Source organism: Delphinapterus leucas, chromosome 7 (genome assembly GCF_059928025.1).
Source record: "Delphinapterus leucas isolate spDelLeu-1000000601 "Yukka" chromosome 7, BTC_Dleu_Yukka2, whole genome shotgun sequence".
Taxonomy (NCBI): Eukaryota; Metazoa; Chordata; class Mammalia; order Artiodactyla; family Monodontidae; genus Delphinapterus; species Delphinapterus leucas.
This window is the reverse complement of record NC_143135.1, coordinates 96,908,537-96,930,017: the sequence shown is the minus strand read 5'-3', so window position 1 is coordinate 96,930,017 and position 21,481 is coordinate 96,908,537. Positions and strand designations below refer to the sequence as shown.

Sequence of the window (21,481 nt, the reverse complement as noted above, 5' to 3'; positions counted from 1 at the left end):
ACCGCCCACTCGAGGTTCTGCCTCTCTTCCTGCACAGGGGCCAGAGCTGCCCACTGTTCCTGGGTGCTTGTTACAGACCCAGCCTGACTCCCCCCCAGCTCTTCCATGCCGGGCAGGGACGTGATCCTGCCATCACACCTTTCCTTGTACAGTCCCCAGAGAGGAATCCACTTTCACCCTCATTCTCACTCTTACCCAGTAAATCCTCTGGGGAATTTTCAACCATATCCCAGTCCGTGGTACTCCCTCCTCTTCTGCATTCATCTTCCACAGATGCTGGGAACATCTGACCACGGCCGGTCTCTGCCCATAGGATCTAAGCCCCTTGAGGGAAGGGTCTCTGTCTGATACATCTGTGAATCCCCTGAGCTGAGCACAGAGCCTGGCACATAGTAGGTGCTTGAGCGATGCTGTTTTCTTCTTTGGGAAAACAGAGACTATGGCCAGAGAGGGCTGGGGCAAGGGCAGCCTGGGAGGCTGGTGAAGAGGGGGGCGCACACTAGCTGAGCCCAGCGCCCTCAGGCTGAGGCAATGTAGGGCCGTTCTCCTAATCCATCCACCCTGGTGGGACAGCTTAGGGCCAAATCCTCTGGACCAAAGTAGCCAGCTTCCATCTGGTGAGAGAGAGGCCTAAGCACGTCTCCTTGGGGGACATCTCTGTCACAGCCAATGTGAAAGAACAATCCAACAGGCTCTTCCTCAAGACCCCCTTATGAAAGCCCTGTTCTCCATCGCCGTCTTTATGACTGAGCTCCAGCTAAGCAGCTCCTAGGGATCCCTTAGTGACGGGGTTATTGGCCCAGAAGCCCAGCAGGTACAATCCATCACGGCATGGTCCATTCCACCGGACCTCTGCTCCTGGGGCCGGGCCAGACGCCAGCGGCTCAACTCTGGCTGTGTTCCCAGCCCCCTGTCCCACCCACCACACACAGATCTCCCCGTTCTTCCCTCTGCCCCTTATTCCCACAGAGATCCAAGGCCAGCCATGTTTTCAAGTTCCTAGGACAGGCAGGGTCCAAGGTCTCTGGGACTGTTCTAAGGATCCTGGGTGCTTGAACTGTCAGCTGGCAGACAGCTGGGACCCAAGGGAGACCGGCATCTGAAATCAGCCGTTGAGCCTCTGCCGTCTCTGTAACCCAATTCCATCCTGCCTCTCCCTGACTCCTGGGATTTGGGGATTGGAAGGGATACTAGGTTCCATCCTCAGCACATGAGGAAACTAAGGCCCAGAAAAAAGACGTACAAGGACACACAGCAATTAGTGGAACTTAAATCAAGATCTCCTATTCCTACCCTGGGCTCTTCGGCCATGCGATTAAAATGAAAGTGAGCACCCAGCTAAACAGGGCCCTGGGGTCCCCTGCCCACAAGCTGTGATCATGAAGCCAGATGGCAAAGTCACTGTTTCAGGCCCTGTGGGCAGGGAGAGTGCCAGCCAGGCCCAACAGGTGGAACGTGTTCCTGAAGGTCTCCGGGAGCTCCGTGGGACAAAGAGAGTGACAAGCAGGTGCTGGCACGACTGGGCTTTCTGGAATCGAGGGGGGAGCTGGGCCCGGGCAGTTGTCAGGCCCTGCCAGGCAGAGACAAATTCATCAAAGGGCCAGAGGCTGGGATGTTCTCCAGAACTTGATTTAAAGGCAATTCCCATCCACCCAGGCCCAGGTCCCCCTCAATCCGTAATCCAGTTATGGAGTTATTGACGGACATTTAGAGAGAGTTGACCTCATTCGGGTATCTTTACACAGAGGAGGCCCACAGGACTAGCCCACCCAACGTGTCAGCATTTTGGGAAATGCCAGTTTCCCAATAAGCAAGCGCCCAGATCCTGAGATGAGGCAGAAGAGCTGGTACAGGGCAGAGTGAAGGCCCCGGTCAGAGTTCCAAACTTGCCTCCTACCAGCTGTGTGAACTGCGGTGAATCACTTAGCCACTCTTTGCCTCCGTTGCCTCAATGGAAAAATAATTTCCATTTTTTTACCCTATTTTTTAAAAAAATTATCCTATTTCATGGGATACAGAGAGAAGCAAGATGAGGCGTGCAGGAAAAGCACTGAGTACGGTGTCTGGCATCCCGGAAACCCTCCATAAATGACGATTTGTTTGTAGTTTTCATAAATCAGATCACTGCCCGGCTCTTCAGGAAATAAAAATTGTAGAAATGCTTCTAACCCTGGAGGGCAGCTGGCATCTCCGTGTGAGACGGTTATGGCCCCAGGAGCTGCCCGTACCCAGTGGGCCAAGCACGGGTCTGGTCTGCAGGGAGATTCAGGGCGGCCAGGAGAAGCCATGGGGCCCTGCCCACCACCCCTCACACTCTCCGACTTGAGGGCTTCCAGCCTCGGGCACATGCAGCTCACCTGAGAACTTTCTGGTCCCTGGAGCCCACGCAGCCCACGCACACAGGCAGGCCCCAAGTGTCACATACTTCGGTCAGCGGCCAACAGGATACCTTGTCCTCGGATGCTGTGCACTCTCTCCATGGTCCCCAGTGGGGCTGGGTGCCGGTTGCCCATAGTTACAACCTACTTTATTGTCTTCTTTCCCTTTGCTGTCTCGCTTCTCAGGCAAATGAGTATTTCCTGAGATCCCCTTCCAAGTAACTTGCACTTACATCTTCATCCCAGGTTGGCTTCTGGGGGAGCGAGGCTGGCCAAACCCAGGGTGCGGGCCAGCCACTGCACCAGGCGCCTGCGCTCACCACCAGCAGAGGGAAGGAGGAAGGAAGGAAGAAGGAAGCTAGCAAGGATGTGGGCGGAGCCTACTTATAAGGAGGAGGAGGGAACAGACGGGAGGGCGCACTGACTGATAACTTAAGACCAAAACCCAACTCCTAGGAGAAAACAGATTGTCAGCCACTGAGTCAAAGCAAAACAGAGTGTCTCTAAGTTCACAGATTCCCCAATTCCGGGCTACAGTAGGGCTGGCAAGTTTGCCAGAAGGATTCATCGGGCCAATTTTTAAATGTTACAAGCATCCTGAGACATTGAGAGGGCAGCATGCAGAAAGCTCACCCTGCACCAGGCTCTTATTCAAAGCTTCCCTTGGACCACACAGACGTACATTCAGAACTTAGGTACTTCTCGGCCCCAGAGCCCGGGGTCAGACCTTCTAACCAAGGAGAGAGCCACAGAATCTCTGGGATAGACGGACATGGAGGGCATCTCCTCCAAGTCCCGTCTGATACATTAATCCCTACCCATCACTTCTACGGCACCCTCAAGGGAAGCATAAACAGTGCGTGTACGTGCACAGACACACATACAAACCAGTGTGCACACACATGTACATACACACATTCATTCATTCTCTCTCTCGGTTGCCCTGCCCTCCTGGTCAGTTCGCCCAATGCGAATCAGCCCTACACAGATTAAGAGGATTATTGCTTATCGAGAGCTTTGTATCTCCAAAGCTCTTACCAACACCAGCTAATTAAACAGACACAGCCCCCTTTCCCTCCGCTGTAGTGTATACAAAGTGTAAACCGTGAACTGACAAGACCTGGGATCTAGTCCCAGGTGGGGAACATGTCACCTTGCACAAAATACAGAGGAGTCATTATTACGGTATCCCACGCAAGAGACGGAGAAGCGGAGGGTATAAGTAGCTTGCCGGAGGTCAGTCAGTTAAGAAGTGGCTGAGCTCGGCTATAAACTTAGGTCTCTTCAACTCCAGAACCCGAGTTCCCTTAGTCACTCCTATGTATGTACAGGTATTAGTCATTACCCTCATCATTTTCAGTCTCCAAGATGACATGCAGAGACCAACCCTTCCAGCCTCGAAGGACTGTTTATCCCACACCCCCAGCGCTCACAAATAGAGCTCTACTGACTGGGCGGGTAGCTGGTCTGAAATGGTCTTCTTCTCACGCAAACACTCAAGTTAACATCATGTGCTCAGAACCCCTCTCCCCTCCCTGGACTCCAAGTTGTGGGCAGTCACTTCTCTTTCCCCTGGGTTCCCTGCCCCTGCCCTCCAGAGCCTTGAGCTCAGGACTCCACATGTGGGGAAAGCTCAGAGCTGCCGGGGCCTCTGCCTGGCCCAGAACCCGAGCAGAGACCCTCTCCCTTGTGATATCTCCCGGATATCACAGGGAAAGCCCCAAAGCCAGGGACCATCCACCACAAGGCAACCCAATTAACCAAGCTGTTCATGAGGGCTACATTTACAACTTCTGTTGTTCAAATCGAATAATCCTCTTTAACTGAGATCTTTGCCTTCATTAAGGTAATCAGTGCCTGTGAGGAAATGATCAGAAAACCTCTCAGGATTTCCACCCATCATATGGAATCCCACATGCCATATGTTTCATCACTGGGATGCAGGTTTAGTCAATCCTTTCAAACACTGTCACTCTTTAACAAGGCTAATACAACTTTTTTTTTCTTTTCTTGGCTTCCAAAGTCTTAATAGGATAGAAAATTTGAGGAAATCAATCAGTAATTAATTACCCATTAAATGTGATTTACCCGGTACTGTGAGGACACAGAAGTATTTAATAAGATCCTTGCTTTCTGGGAGCTTAGAACTCTGGATAAGCAGAGAAGCTAGCATACCAAGTAATGAGGTAACAGCTGACTAGGCTCCTGGACTAGAAACAGAGTTAGAAATCATTCATGCCTTCATTCACTAATATACCATGTAGACCCCACTAGTAGCAGAATCTATACAGGCGGACACTGTGGTAGTTCCTAGGGGCAAGAGGTGTCCAGTAAGGAGAGCCATGGGGTATACCCCAAAGAACTTGGAGGAAACAGGAAGCAAGTGACTACAGGACAAGGTAAAATGACAAATATGTCCTAAGAAGAATGAACTAAGTATTCAGGAAAGATGGAATCAGCAGGACGCGAGTTGCAATTGGCCCTATAAGGAGGGAAGCTGGGTCACAGGCTCCCCGTCACTAGGAGGGGATGCTCTAAACACCAAAGCACAGCGTTCCCTGCACAGCATGAAAGAACTTACGATTAATCTTGGAAAATGAGAGGCTACGTTCATACCCACTGGATTCATTCTATGTGGTGCTTGCCAGGCCTGGAGTTAGGTCGTTCATTCATTCAGTGACCGTTTACCAAAGGCTGACGCTAAGGATACCAGGGAGAATGAGGCACAGTCCCTGCTCACTGAGCTTACAGTCAGATATGGAGAAAGACAAATTCTAGAGACAATACAGATGGATAAGTGCTTGTACTGCACGCAGGGGGTTGTGGGATCCAGACTGGGGTGGCGGGTGACAAGGCAATATGCCCAGAGGAGGTGATGACTGAGCAGAATCCCGAAGGACAGGTAGGAGGTCGGAGCGCAGGCTGCAGCCCACGACGATGGTAACAGTAACGGGAATTCTCATACACCATCATTACCATCATTTTCTGAGTGCTTACCTTGTTTTGTGACAGAAACTGTACTTGGTATTTCTCTCTCATACACACACACACACGCACACATCAACTCAAATCATTTTTGAGTACGTGTGTTTAGGATGTGAGTGATCCTTAACAGCTGCACTACATGTTCAATGTTATTATTCCTGTTTGATAAACGGGTTGACTGAGACCCAGAGAGGTGAAATGACTTTCTCACGGTCACAGAGCAAGTGCCGGAGCTGGGACTTGAATCTGTCTGCATTCTACCCACTGTTCCAGACTTCAGAACTGTGGGGTGGAGTGTGTAACTGAATTCCTTCTTGGCCTCTTGGACCACTGAACCATCCACAGGTCCATGCAGTCAGAGGAGTGACCCCATCCCCCGGCCTTGGGCCCCCAGTCTCACACTCCAGTCCCTAGTCCCTGAGGAGGGAGCAACCCCGGAGGGCTGGCCCCTCTGATTCTGCCTCAAGCTGTGAGCCCAAAACAAAGTCTCTCCCCCTCACTTCCAATTGGAAACTGTTAAGACGTGGCCTAAAGTTTCCTTCAAGACTGCCTGCTCTGACAGTCTCAGACTCTGGCTCTAAAAGGACTGATGGAGCAAACAAGGTAGAACAAGAGACAAGTCGGAGTTTCCCACCCACACGCTTCACCTGGGCCCAGCCAGGTGACTTAGCAAGGATGCCCAGTCCAGCAGAGCAGACCTCCCCAGAGCAGGGGTGCTAATCCCGGAGCTCCTGAAGCCCAGGACGCTGCAGGGGGCTCCTCTCTTCCGTGGTCTTCCCGCATTTCACCCCCTCTGAAGTGGGTGCCATCTAGAGATAGCCACCTTATCCTGAAGCTCCCTCGAAAACTTAAGAGTCAGCTCCTTGGGCCATGACGACACGCCACCTTGTCTTCTGGGCGCGCTGCTCCTGAGGGATGGTGACCTCCATCCCGTGCCCCCGCTGACCCCAAGTGCCCTGACTGCCGTGCTCCTGCCTTCCACTCAGGTGAGAAAGCTCACTGGCAGGAACCGTGATGCCAGAAAGCTGTCCCTCCACCAACCCCACCGGCCACACACACAGCAACCCCACGTTTCCTGAGGCTTCAGGGACGGGAACCAGGAGTCTGCACACAAGAATAAACAATCTCATCTCCGAGTGTATATTCTGTCTTCATTACGCCGCCACGAAGGTGTTAATATACAACTTACAACATATTAATCAGCCCTCTAACTTCCAAATGCTAAATGCATCGTTAACATTCATGTTTTCTTCAATTACTTGGCTGCTCTGAGGGAGGAGAGTGAGTCAGCTCTTCAATAAATCCATCTCCCGTGGACGGCTCAGGGATCATAAAAGGCAGCCCGGCCCTCCACCCTTACTGTGGAGAGGGGAAATTCCTGCTCCCAGACTTTATCACTGCTGCCTGGCCCAAATGCAGGCTGGCCATAAAAAAGCAATTGAAGCTGAGAAGTGAAGGGGAGAAAACAAAAGAGGGAGGAGAAGGCAGGTGGGAGGGAAGAGGGCAGGACACGGGGAGGAATCATATCAGCACCCAAGGATCATAGAGGCCAATTAGTCTAACCACCTCATTTTATAAATGAGAGGACTGTGGCTCAGAGAGGGTGAGTGACTTGCCCAAGATCACACAGTGCATTAGTGGAGAGAACAGAGGAAAAAGGGGAGAGGAAAACAGTGCAGAAGAGGAAAGAGTGATAGAAGGAAAAGCTGGCAGAAAACTGGTCAGTAAAGATAGAAAGAGGGCGAGAAAGAAGCAGCAGAGAGGAGGGGACAGAAGACGTGTTACAAAGAGGAAAATCTGAAACAGATGCAAGCGCAGAGTGGCCTTCAACTTCAACCCCAGCTGCTCAGCTCCCAGGTCCCTGAGGCAGGAGAGGGTTGAGCTATGGGTGTAACATTTTGGATAGGGGACGGACAGACCGGAGGTAAGGGGGAGGGAGGAACCGGGAAGCACTGGGGTTGGGTCTCTGCCCCAGGCCTCCAAAATTTAGCCAAACTAAATACACGCCTAACTAAAATGCCTTTATTCCATAGTGGCGCTATCCAAACTTCACTTGGAATTTGTTACAGACACTGGTGGCTGTAAAATCAATTTGCTATTGTATTTCAGCAAAGCAGATTCAATCACCTCCCTGCAGCCAGTGGACTGCAGACCAGTCCTGAATTGAAGAGGAAAGAGAAAAAAAGGCTCCTGCTGGCCGGTCACTTTTTTGTCCACAGGCTGCCACCCAGCCAGGCCTGTCCACCTTGAGGTGGAAGCATCCAAGGTCAGCACACACTGGCGCTTCCAGAAGGCTGAGCTGGGGGGCTCAAAGTCCAGCGAGCGGAGAAGCAGGGCCAGCTCTGGGGCCACTGTCCTGGGTCCTCCAAAGACACAGGCCCTGATGGTTGTTCTGACCATAGTTGAAAACCCACACAGGTCAGCACAACCTATACAGTGCTCTGAAACGACCAGCTGTTTGAGTCTCATGACTCAGGAGGTGGGCATGGTGGGCTGCCTCCACACTGAGCGAAAAGCCTCAGAAGGATTAGGAGCATGGCGAAGGTCACCCTCTCAGTAGGGGGGTCAGCAGAGACCATGCATGTTAATGACGACAGCATTCAGCCCTGGAACACACAGACACACCCACGATACGGCCGAGTCTACAGACTCCCAGCAGAATGTGACTGGCGGGGCTGGCCCTGAGAGCCACTGCAGATGTGCCCCCGAGCCGAGCAATTTTGAGTTTTACCAAGTCTCCCCTGCAAGCTGCCGCCCATCTGTCTCTTCCTTTCTATGCCCACTGCTATATTCCAGGCCGGGACCTGGGATGCCTGCAGCAGCCCCCTTGCTGCCTCTGCTCTCTAGCTTCTGCTCCCACCACTCAACTGAAAATGCTCCCCAAACACCCATGACCTCCTTATTGCCCAATGGACACTGTTCCGTCCTCACCTTCCTGGACCACTCTCTCAGGGCACCTGTCTTCTCCAGCCCCTTCCTTCCTGGAAACTGCTCCGGGTTTCTGTGGTCTCAATTGCTTCTGTCTGTTCTTCTACCTCTGGTTACTCCTGAGTTGACTCTGAGCTTTCTTCCTTAGCTTGCTCCATAAATTCTCGTGTTTCCCAGCTCTTTCTTCTCTCATCTGTTCTTCTAACCCCTTATGTGACTACAAGTAACTTAATCTGAGCCCATGGCTTAGGCTCCACCTCTACCCAAATGAAGCTAGATTCTGTGTCTGGAGCCCACACCCCTCTCCTGAATTCCAGATCCCATCAATCAGCTACTTGCTGGATGTTTCCATGTGGCACCCCAAACTCAACATGTCCAAACTCAACACATCGTCCCCCTTTCTGCCTCAGATGACTACTCCTCCCAAATTCTCTCTTTCTGAACGGCATCACCACCTAACCAGTTGTCATCCTTGACTTCCACCTCTCTCTTACCAACCGTACAGATGCCAACAGTGCCCCTGCACGTATCCCCTTGGCAAGCGCCATTCCTGTACGGCAAGCACCTGTGACTCCCGGGCTGAGGACTTTCTCCTGCAGACCACAGTGCTGGGTAATTAAGCATGGATGCAACCCTTAGCCAATGACATATGGGACCCAGATGATGATATCCCAGCTCCCTGGCCCTTCAGGTGGGACACCCTGAAGCCGGGTTCCCCACTGTCTCTGCAAGCCCCCAGCACAAAGGAGCCCCGTGTGCCCACAGCACTAACCTGTCCTTTAAGATCCTTGCATTGAATTCCTTTCCTTCCCTGTCCTATTTTGCCATTGGTGTTTCCTGTGATCACCCCTCAAATAAACCTCTTACAACCTAAATCCTGTTCTCAGGGTCTCCTTTTGGGGGAATCCAGCCTAAGTGCCCACCAATCCTGAATCAGTTACACTGCTGAGTTCACATCCTAAATGTCTCCTGAAGCGGCGTCTTCCTCCTCCACCGGGATCCAGCCCTCATCACTCTCCCCTGGGTTACAGAACCAGCCAGTTGATTGGCTTCCTTGACCCTCCTCTTGTTCTGCTTCAAACCACCCCCAATTACGCATTTGATCACGGCATTCCCTGCATTAAAACCCTTCAGTGGACCCCCACTGTCTATAAGATACAGCCAAATCCTTTTATCCTCATGGCTTCAAAGGCCCTCCGTGATCTGCCCTCACCTTCTGTCCACACTCAAGCCCATGAGGCTCCTCCCTCAGCCCTACAATCCCAGCCATACTGAGTAGCTCCCAGATCCTCCAAGGCACACTCCACAGTGTCCTTGCCCTGCCTCTGCCCTCTGCACACTTACTCTTAGCCAAAAACTAAATGCAAGGATCCCTCATTCTATGAAGTCTTTCTCTCTGCCCCATCCCCTCGCCATCCCCCCAAGGGAGAACCCCATGCTTTCCTCTCCATACTCACAGTTCCTCTGACGCGCTTCTCCTTGGACACCTATGGCACTCTGGTGCCCTGAATGCCACAAACACCTTCCTCTTTGAAGGTGAGGCAATAGTTTATCATCTTAAAATCTCCGGGGTTTAGCTCAGTGTCTGCCACTTAGTAGGGGCTCATGAAATGTCAGTTGAAAGCATGAGAGCTAGAACGGAGGGAAAGAATGAACATACTCACAGCCTCTTCCCCTCAGGCGCTGCCACTGGCTTGGCCACTGTCTGACATGGGATCTGGAGACATCTGGCCGAGACCTTCCACAAATGTTTATGATGCTATGTAAATAACTCTCCCCGGGGATGATACGTGTGGCCTTTCTGCCCCTGGTATACAACGTTCTGTGCCAAGTGGGCTGTCAGTGGGGACACTCAAGCGAGACACTGAGGAATGTAGGTCTGCAGTGGAGGGGTGGGGTGAGGGAATATAATAAAACACTACGCGAACAAATCTGGGCCCCATGCCATGGAAAATGTGCATCTGTCCTTGACTTCGGTGGCAAATGAGGCGTGAAAACATATCAAAATGTGATATTCAATATATGGATGTATTTAATATTTCAAGAGACTGGAAATCGGTTACCAGAGGTTTGAATGATAAATCAAGCCTATGAACTTTTTCGTGTCTGCCCCTGGTACGTACCATTCCCAGGAAGAAAGGAGGGGAGAAAGAGAGAAACAGAGGACAAGAACGAAGGGCCTAGAGACTCTGAAAGGCAAGATCCGGAGACACCCCACCCCGGCCCCCTGCCACCAACACACCTCTTTCAAGCCTCCCCCAAGTTTGCGCATTGAGTCCCGGCTGCCTGCAAGCACCTTGCCCACCTAGAGAACTTCATTCATCCTGCAAAATCCAGTGCTTCCTTTGGAATTCTGTCTAAGCAGCTTCTCTGGCCCTTGTACCCTCTGGCCCCAGACTCACAGAAAGCAGGACACGCGTTGCCTATGCTCAGCCTGGCCTGGCGTTCTAGATGCTGAAGTGTTGGTGGTTTAACACAGCTGCCTCCCAACCACACTGTAAGTTCTCTGAGGACCGAGACGAGGTCCCCCTCACTTCAATATCCTCCAGAGCCTGGACCATCCCTGACACAGAGTAGACACTCAATTCACATGGCACTTGAACCGAAAGAGAGGAAGGTCCAGCAGCAAGCACTGTGGCCAGCAGACAGCTCTGGGGAACCTGCTGTGGCCCAGATGCTAAGCTAAGGAACTTGGTTCTCACGTTGCTCTTTCACATAAACTTCACCAAGACCCTGTGCTCGAAGTAGTATTTGTCCCATTTAACTGACGAGGAAAGTGAGGCTCAGAGAGGTTTTGTCACCTGTGCTGAACACTATTCTGTGCGCTCCCAGAGGACAGGAGACCCACCTGCCTCCTGACGCAAGCCCACAGCAATGCCCCGCGGGCGGTAAGTCTTAGAACCTTGGTTGCATGAGTGTTGATTCCTAGCCTCCCTTGAATATTCATTTTGATGTTGAATAACATGCTCAGGTATCCCAGGTCCCCCCACTTGGCTGGTTATCAGTATCACCTGGGAGTTTTAAAAATTTCAGAGCTCTGGGCCCCTCTCCTGGCCATTCCAATTAAGTCCAGGGTAGGGACTGACCATAAATATTTTTTCTTATTAAAGCTCCCTGGCTGATTCTGACAGTGAGGCAGATTTGGGGACCACCAATGTGGTCCTCATCTCAGAACCTCTCATCTGCATCTTGCCCATGGTCTCTCCCACTCGGACGTTAGGGCTCACGGGGTCCAGCTCCCCCTTCCTGGGACAGGAGCTCTTTTTGTTTAGTACCACCCCTCCCCACTCCCCGGTTCTTTTCCTTGTGAAAACCTCCCGTGTCCTCATTTGTCTTCAGGTCACAGCTCCCTATGCTTGGGGATGACCGTGAGCCTTTCCTGCCCCAGGTCTGTGCATAAACTTGTCCGAGCTTAACCCAGCCCCACTCTGAAACCCACCTCAGCAGGACAGTCGGCTCTCCCCATATGGTAACTCCCCTTCCTGACCAAGGTCAAAGTTACCCTTATCTAGTTCATCTTTTCCTGACACATGAAAAGAAGAGAAATATTCAAGGGGCACCACCGGCTCAGCCAGGGGTCCTCGACCTCAGCACTACCGGCATTGGGGCTGGAAAATTCCCTGTTGCTGCCCTGTGCACTGCAGGATGTGTAGCATCACCCCTGACCTCTGCCCACTCCATGCCAGCAGCACCTCCTCCACTTGTGACAACCAAAAACGTCTCCAGACATGACCAAATGTCCCCTGGGAAGCAAACTGCCCCCGGTTGAGAACCAAGGAGTTAAGCCATGAAGGAACATTGAACTTGAAGGCAAAGGACTGAATCCCAGCTTCTGGCCCTTCCCTCCCTGCGTGCATGTCTTTATCTTTGAGATGGGTCAACGACATCTCCATGCTGGGTTGTTGCAGGAAGTAAGTGAGATTGAATTAAATAAACTGAGTTGGGAGAATATGCCTAAAACAAACCAGAGAGACTTTTCGAGAAAGGGTTGAAAGCAAATACCACGATCAGCAGTGCGCAGGTAAACTGGCTCTCAAGAAACATCTATCTAGATGAAAAGCTCTGATTTGTAGTGTTTGCTGAGTTCTACGGTGTGACTATGCCCAATATAGCCAATTTCAAGCCACCAACCTGATGTTACTGAACGTGGAGTTGGGGACAAATGTGCAGACTCCCTCTCTCTATTGGCCAGCCAAGCCTATGAAATAAGTGTGACCCAGGCAGGCAGGAGGCTGTTGGGAAAGGTGGGCCTGTAGCCTCACCAGTAAATGCCCACCCTGCCCAAAGACGTGCAAAGTCATTTCAGAGCGACAACTTCTTTGGACAAACAAAGCCTGTCTGCCCACAGGACGCAGTCCGCCCATCTGTGACCTCAGCTCTAGCGATTCCCCATTGGAAAGCACTCCTCAGCCCTCTTCCTCCTTCTCTCTGCCTTCCAGCCTCTGCTGTCAGAGCTGGCACTGAACACAATGAACACTGAACAGGATACTAATATTGTTAGTATTAACAAGATACTAGTGAAAATGTAGTCAGGAAAGTCAGGTAAGACAGAGCCCCTCACACCCAGTCAGGCCTTCAACAGGGACAATGGCATTGGGTTCAGACAGTTCTGTGTTCAAGCCTCCTTCTGCCAAGGTAGAAGCATACTCCTTCAAGTCTCTGGGCCTTTATTTTCTCATCTGCAAAATGGGCTACCAATGCCTGCCCCCCCCCCCACCCCCACCCCAAGGGCTGTGATGATGCCAGCCTGAGAGAAAGTCTACAAGATGCCAAGCTAGCTCCTCGCTCCCTCTTCAGGCAGGTGCCAGTAGGACCGTCCACCCACTCCTCGAAAGGACCTAGCAGTCCCTAAATGGGGCTGCCGGGCCTGCGAGGAGCCTGTAGGGTGGTAATCAGTTCCTATCAGGTTCTATTTTACCTATTAAATGGAGACTGGCCCCAGGAAGCAAAAATTCCCATCAGCTGAGAATAGCAAAAGGATGTTGTCAGCTTCCTCATTATGTCAGAGAAAACAGACATGGGGGATCCAGGGCTTGTCAAAGGCAACAAAGAAAGAGGAGGGGCCCATCTGAGTGGAGCTGGTCCCCAGGGGCTCCTGATCAATACTGAAAGTGAAGCAATCTAGAAATTTCAGGAGCCGTGGATTGAAAGGGAAGGATGAGAGCAGAGAGCGGACAGCTCCAGGGTACCTGGCTGGTGCCTGATCTGGTGTCAGGAACCCTGGCAAAATCAAGGGCCAGGATCAAGGGCCTAGAAGATGAGAGTTCCCTTTCAGTCCTCCAGGCCTGCCAAAGTCGGGGGACACACCAAGCCCAGCCCGGGGTCCTCACTTGAGATTGGCAAGTCCTGAGCTCCATTGTTCCAGAAAAAACGAAATACAGAAACTCGCTCCGGCTGTTTATCATGTTTGCTGCTCCTTTTCCTTCTCATTAACTCTGGCTTCAGATTTGCTCCCATTCAGCTCTGAGTTAGTTTCACTCCAAACTCACAGTTGCTTTTTACTTTCACATCCCCCACACATTGAGCCTGTTTATTCCTTATTTATTTTGCTCATCTCAGCCCCTTTACTTCTGGGAGTGATTCCAGCTACAAAAAAAAAAAAAAAAAACAGAAAACAAAAACAAAACAAAACCAAAAAAAAAAAAAAGAAAACCCCAAAACAAAAAAGACCCACCACATACAATCAGTTAAGAGACAAGCTGCTTGCAAATCGCCAGGAAGTGAGAAAAGGCCTCCCCTCCTCGCTACGGGCCCCCTCCCCTTAAACGTGGGGATTTGATCTTTAAACCAAAAGCCACTAATGTGCTGTGTGATTTGAATCAAGTCACTTGCCCAGTCTGGGCCCAAAGTTCCTCTTGTCCGCGATGAAGGAGCTACACTAGTTCTCCAGAGTCCTTAATCTTCTTTAGGATCACCGACCTCTTTAAGAGTGTGAAGAAAGCTGCAGGTTTAGCTCTCCAGTTCACTTTCTATACATACACGAATGTGGCCTGTAATGGCGGGGGCTCCTGGAACCCCTGACCACCCTTGCGAGAGGGGTTCCTGGGTCCCCGAACGGGATCTCCTGCAGCCCAAACAGGAGGAGCAAAATGGAGACCGACATCTCTCCCCTGCCCTCTGTTCAAGGAACAGACGAGGGCCAGGCGGGCCTTCCTGGGAGCCCCTGAGAGTGGAAAACCAGTTTCCCTGGCTTAGCCTGAGGTGCTACTTCTGGAAGGCTGCCATTCAGGCAACCAGAGCTGATGTGACATTTGTTTAATTTTCAGGAAAACTCTTTACTTTTTTTTTAAAGACACAGAGGGGAAAAAGCCACCCTCATAAAACCTTTCACTCTCTTGCTCTAATAGGACACATAAAAGCTGACAATGCACAAGAACTCAGTCACGCTGAGAAGCCCGCAGGCCGTGTGGAGAGGGTGCCGGGGCACTCCCAGGGTGAGAAGGGCAGCCTCCGGAGCCTCTTCTTCCAGGGGCAGAGGATGCAGCCTTCGGTGTGGAGCTTTCAGGCTCCCACACTGGGGTCTCACCTCCCCCTTCTCCCCCTCCCACCTTGGCAACTGGAGCAAGCAGTTCACTACCACCTGAACCAGAGCTGCCAGAACCACCCCCCGGAACCTTCCGCCAGGGGCTTCAGCCGCCTGCACAATGGTCGAGGGGCGAGCTCCCTTCCGGAGCGTTTCTCCTGTGCCAGGCCCTATGCTAGGTATTCAAGCCAATGCAGGAAGGAATACGACCAAAACCAGCCGATAATTTGAACCAGTCTTAGCTGCAAGAGACACCAAAGGCCTTTCACGTTTGGGTCCCAGGACTTGGGGCCTGGCTGTGTTTGACTCACTCCCAGAGTGATTCACCCTGACAAGGCCGAGCTGGGGAAAGGCCCACGGTGTTTACACCTCCTACGCCCCTGTTCTCTCCCTGTTGGAAGGTTTCAGGGAAACGTTGAACTGAGACCTGAGGGCCTAATAGTACCCAAGGCAGGCTGCCTTGAAACCGGTTCCCCTAAACATCTGATTATAGCAGTTTCTACTCAGAAAAACAGGTCACCGGGCTTCCCTGGTGGCACAGTGGTTGAGAGTCCGCCTGCCGATGCAGGGGACACGGGTTCGTGCCCCGGTCCGGGAAGATCCCACGTGCCGCGGACCGGCTGGGCCCGTGCACCATGGGCCTGCGTGTCCAGAGCCTGTGCTCCGCAACGGGAGAGGCCACAACAGGGAAAGGCCCGCGTACCGCAAAAAACAAAACAAAACAAAAAAAACAGGTCACCATGGCCTTGGAAGCACAGGAGAGAGGCTGGGGGTGCTGGGAAAATAGAATCAGAGATAAAGCTGTCAAGGTATACAGAGACTCTGTCACTGCTCGGGTTCTTCTGAACCTGTCCCTCCTTCAAAGAGCCTGAAATTCTCTGGTCTGCATTTCCCAGACCATGGAGGGAAAACCACGTAAAGTTCAGATGGAGAAACTATGGAGCATGCTGTGAGCCCTAGAGAAGGGTGAGGCAGGGAACACAGAGCTGCCCCCTCCTCCATCCTGTAGCTACAAGCCATGGAGCCAGGACGGTCCCTACCACCACTCCAAGGCAATCTGAAGCAGCTGGTCCAAAGAAATAAAAATAATGAAAGATAATGGCCAGTTATGAGAACGTGGATAAATTACCAAAGGGAGGTTTTGTTTTCTCATTCTCTGCATGTTAAAAACAAAACAACAACAAAATGAAACATCTGTCTGGAAACAGCCTTGGTGATAGCCTGTCCAGATGTAGAGGATCAATAAGTCCCCTCTCCAACCCTCAGCTGACAGGACCAGGATTGTGAAATGGCCCTCTGAAGGACACTACCACCCTTTGTGGTAGAACAAAATGACCACAAAAGCTTCCCATCTCTGATTGCGACCCGTTGTACTGCCGCTTCCCAGCCGCTCCCATCAAGAGCTGGAGTCTATTCTCCACCCCTTGCATCTGGGCTTGAACACGTGGCTTCCTTGGCCAATTGGACGTTAGCAGGCATAAAGTAACAGAGGCTCTAAAAGCGCTTGTATGTTGGGGCTTCCCTCCTCTGCTGCAAAGAACCTTCCACCACCACGTGAATGAGTAAAGACAGACAGGATTTAAACGAGCAGAGTTATTTTCAAAGATGAAGGATGGATATCCATGGCTACATCTATGTCTACAGCTACATCTAGATATGAAACACATGGAAGACGGGCCAGGCCGGGGCTAGCCTCCTGCAGGATGAGACCGTCTGGCCCTGGCCCCAGCTGATATTGACGCAGGCGATCCCAGACCTTCCAGTCCTAGTCAAGCCAGCCCAGACCGTAGGAGACATTTAGCTAACACAGAGCGGCAAAAAAACAACAAAGTTTGTTGTTTTAAGCCACTAAGTTTGGGGGAGGTTTGTTACACAGCAGAACTAAGTATGGGGGAGGTTTGTTACACAGCAGAAGCTACGCACTGCACTCTCCCTGCCATTCACTCTCAAGGAAAAGAACTGGCCGGCTCCTCAGGGGTTGGGCTGACTGGACACAGCAGGCCAAGAAAGCGTCCTGGGCCAATGGGGAAAAGACCACCCAGCACCAGAAGCCTGAATTCAAACCACTGTTCTGCTACCTGCTAGCTGTGCGTGACCTTGACAAGATGTTGCAGGAGTCTGTGAGCCTCAGCTTCCCCATCTGCACAATGGGGACAGCAAGCCACTGCGTGAGGTCCCTGTGGGAAGGAAATGAGAGAACGTCTGGGAAAACCGCTACTCAAAAAGGGTTTGTCTCGCTTTGACTCAGCCAGACTAGATGGTCATGGTGTCTTCCGCCTTAAGTGCAGAAGAGCGGACAGTACAGGAAGGGTGCCCAGAGGGACCCACTCTCCCTGACTCCAGACCTGCTCAAACGGGAGTACCTCGCAAGGGCAGGAGGGAAAGTCTGTTGCTAAAACAGCCACTCGGATCTGTCGCTGAGGCACTTGGTTTTTAATCTCTGAGAAAGAGACTCTTCATCCCACATTCACCGCATCAGCAACTCCATAAGCAAAACGTAGAAAACACAACGTCTTTGTTCATTTCATCAAGCGGTAATTAGGGCCTGGAACAGGAGTCTTCCATCAGCAGGCACTCTGGCTCCTAAAAGCCAGGTAGGTTTCTAATTGGGCTGGAGGATGACTTTAGGGGGATCTCAGAGTCTGCTGAAGAAGGCCTCATCCACAGCCGCAATTTCTCTTTTCCATTCACAGCCTTAGAGAAAAAATTAGAATGCTGAGCTGTATTAGGAGATTAGACAAAGTGGGAGCCGCTGGACAAAACACACACAGCCCACAACCTGGAGGACCCCTGCAGGTCCCTTAATGTAAACATGCTGGCAAAGCGCTTGGCTCAGGTAGCCAAGTAAGATGGAGAGGCAATTTTATTTTTGTTTTTTAAAAAGCAGCAGCTAAAGAAACTGCCTTTATGTTACACCGAGACTCTGCTGCCTGCTGCTGGGCTCAGCTGAAGAGCCAGGGCTCGGGCAGGGAGAAGGGGCAGGTCAACACCTGCTGGGTAGAGCAGCCAAGAAGGGGAAGAGAAAGGAAAGGGAATGGGCAGTTCTTGGGCTCCCGTGATGGCAGGTCCTGGGAGAGGTGCTGTGCCTACATGATCCCACTGCATCCTCCTGAGAGCCCAGCAAGGGAAGCATCATCGTCCCAGTGGGAAGGGATGTGACGCCAGTCTCCCAGCAGGTAGGGAGCAGAGCCAGATTGGAGCCCAGGAGGAGAGGGGTCAACCATCAAGGTGAGCGGAGACACTTCTGACAACCAGGGCTCCCCGGGAGCGAGGTCTTCTGAGGCCGGCCTGGCAAGAGGCTGTGGCGCTCCCAGTTCAGTGAGCAGCCGCGGACTAAGCCAGGGGTCCTGAGGGCCCCGGGTATTTACACACAAAGGAGCACCAGGTAAGGCGAGAACTGGGTGGGATACAAGGTTAGCTGCTGAAGCCCCTTCTCAGACCATAGCTCACCTTCCCTGCATATATACACCCTCCCTTACCTCGCCGGTCTGGCCGCTTCTTCCATATATGTTATAGATACAGATATATAGTTATAGACACAACATCGATCTCCATCTTTCCTCTTTGGAAATAAATTTGCTGGTGTGAACCCCACTCTGCTCTCCTCCAACTTCCTCCCTGAAGCTCTCCCCAATACCCTATATACTACTTCCCAGGCAGAATTTTTGTTCCTTCACGTGTGTTCACATAGCCTCTTTTCCCACACTCATCACATTGTATTATATTTACTGGTTAATAGGCCTCTCTCCCTTCCTAGAGTATGAGAATAGAGGCAATTTCTTATTCATCTCTGTATCCCCAACAGTTAGCACAATGGTTGACGCACAGTGGGCATTTAAAAATATCACTCAAAGGAATCAATTAAACAACTAATTTTTGATCACCTGCTATGAGCTGGATGTTCAGGATACAATGATTTTAAAAAGTGATAAAGAAGGCATTCCCTCAAGGAACTCAGAGTCCAGGGGAGTCAGACAAGTGGGGACCCACAGTACAGGCTGGTAAGTGCTTCGGTGGGTGACTGGGGTCCTAAGGGTACATGGTCTGGGGAGGGAAGCTTCAGGAAGAGGAAGCATCTCAGCCAAGACCTATGGAAGCATGGGAGGTGCTGGGTGAAGAAGAAAGAGCTGTTCCAGGCAGATTAAGCTGCGTATGCAAAGGTCCAGAGGTGAGAGAGACTAAGGAACATTCTAGAAACTATAATACCATAGGTCAGAACAGCTGGAGTACAAAGTGTAGATGTCACCGAGTAGCAGAGGAGATGGGAAGGAGGAAGAGCATGGATCAGATTGTTCCTCCATTCATGCAATCAGTCGGCAAACAGGGGTTGAGCGATGCACTGTATTAGGTGATCAGGCCAAGGTGATGAACAAGATATACAGTCTCTGCCTTATGGAGCTTACAGGAGGGGAGGAAAAAGTGAACATAAGAAATAATTTCAAAAGGTGCAAAGGGCTATGAATGAAACTATTAGGAAGTACATAGGGGCAGGAAAACCTCTGTGTGAGAGCAATCTGAGCCTGAAGGATGGAAAAGCACTGACCACATGAAAAGCAGGTGGAGATGCTCCAACCAGAGGGAACAGAATGTGCAAACCTTCTGTGGCAGGGAAGAGCTTGGCATGTCCACAGGCTGAAAGGCCAGTGAGGATGGGACACAGCGGGTGAGAGAAAGGTTATCAGTTAGGATGGGTTCGGTTGCAAGCAACAGAAAACCTTCTTAATGGTGACTGGAACCGTAAAGACATGTATTATCCCACTGAAGACGAGGCTGTCAATTACAGGGTGGATTCTGCTGCTCAACTGCATCTACAAGGACCTGACCCTCCTATCTGCCATCCTCAGGGAGTGGCAGCATCCTCTCCCATCACGGTGCCCAAGCACCAGCCACATCCTCACCAACCAACATCAGAAAAGCAGGAAGGGTGCCTTATCTCCCCCTCCTGCCTAATTCTCTCATGAGGGCAGTGCATCTTTCCTAGAAGTCGCCAGGAGACATTCTTATCTTTTTGTCTTTTAATAAATTTATTTATTTATTTTTGGCTGCATTGGGTGTTCGTTGCTGTGTGTGGGCCTTCTCTAGTTGCGGCGAGCAGGGGCTACTCCTCGGTGCAGTGCACTGGCTTCTCATTGCGGTGGCTTCTCTTATTGCGGAGCACGGGCTCTGGGCATGTGGGCTTCAGTAGTTGTGGCAGGCGGGCTCAGTAGTTGTGGAGCATGGGCTTAGTTGCTCTGAAGCATGTGGGGTCTTCCCGGACCAGGGCTCGAACCCATGTCCCCTGCGTTGGCAGGTGAATTCTTAACCACTGTGCCACCAGGGAAGTCCACAGTCTTATCTTGAGTCCCATGGCACAGAACCAATCACGTACCCACCCTTAAACCAACTGCTATCAATGGAGTCATGGCATTACCATGATTAGCTTAGATTAACCATGGTCATATCCTGTGCAAGGGAGAAGGGCTCAGCCTCCCTGAAAAAGTCACCACCTTTTTCGTGGAAAATCCCCCTTTCTGAACAAAATTGGGGTTCTGTTACAATGGAAGATGGGAGGAAATGGCTGTTAGGAGGGCAACCGCTCAAGAAGAGGGGGCACAATGAGGATGGGGAATTAGATAGGTGGGCCAGATCACAGAGAGCCTTATAAGGCGCAGCAAGGAGTCAGGATTTTATTCTAAGGATAACGAATAACCACTGCAGGGTTTAAGCAGAGGAATAACATGCAACAATTTATGTTTTTGAAATGCTGTGCTGGGTGAAGAACTGGAAGCAAGAGCGGCAGTAAAGAGACCAATTAGGAGGCTATGGTCCTAGGTCAGGAAAGAGATGACAGTGGCCTGGACTGGAGGGTGGCAGGGCAGATGGAGAGGTGTACATCTGAGACACATGTTGGATGTAAACCGGCAAAACTTGGTGGGATATGGGATGTAGAAGGTGAGAGAAAGGAGAAATCAGGGAGGACTCCCACATTTCTGGCCTTGCAAATTGGAGGACATGGGTGCCATTTACTGAGATGGGGGAAGATGTAGGGAGAAACAGATTTGAGAAAAGAAATCAAGAGTTTGGCTTCTTTTTACATGTTTGGGATATCTGTAGAACATTCAAATGAAAAATTCAAGTAGATAGATAGAATGGCAGGACCTGAGCTCAAGAGAGGAATTTGGAAGTTATCACTATATAGATGGTATTTAAGCTTGGTAACAGGTGAGTTCACCTAGCGAGGGTGTACAGATGGAGAAACAGGCCAAGGATCAAGACGTGGACATCCAATATTAAGACAAGAGAAAAGGAGGAATAAACGGAAAGGGGGTATGGGGATCCAGAGAAGCACAGCCTTCGGAGCCTAGAGAAAGGGTTTCCGAGAAGGAGAGGGTGTGGAATGCTGCTGAGAAGCCAAGATGAGGACAGCAAAGTGTACGTGGGAGTGGGCGACACGGAAGCTACCGGCGACCCCCAGGAGCTGTGAAGTGGGGTGGTGGGGAAGGACGCCAGATTGAAGTGGGCGGGAGGGTGACTGGGGTGGACAGTGGAGGCGGTGTGTGCCGACAGGACTTCTGAGTTGTTTGGCTGTGAAAGGGAGCAGAGATGGCGCAGGAGCTGAAAGACAAGGTACGATCGCAGGCAGCTTGTAGCTTTTTCAAAGATGACAGATAAGAGAGTAGGTCCGGAC

General features: G+C 51.3%; 1 protein-coding gene across 1 annotated transcript in view; it reads right to left on the bottom strand.

The window, feature by feature from the left end:
- Positions 1–21,481, bottom strand: part of LOC149748825 (uncharacterized) — a 122,223-nt gene that overhangs the window by 19,637 nt on the left and 81,105 nt on the right. Inside the window, exon 3 of the mRNA XM_089915896.1 lies at positions 1–21,481. This exon is cut by the window's left edge and continues 19,637 nt beyond it; it is cut by the window's right edge and continues 28,875 nt beyond it. The gene's annotated coding sequence lies outside the window, so the exon portion shown is untranslated.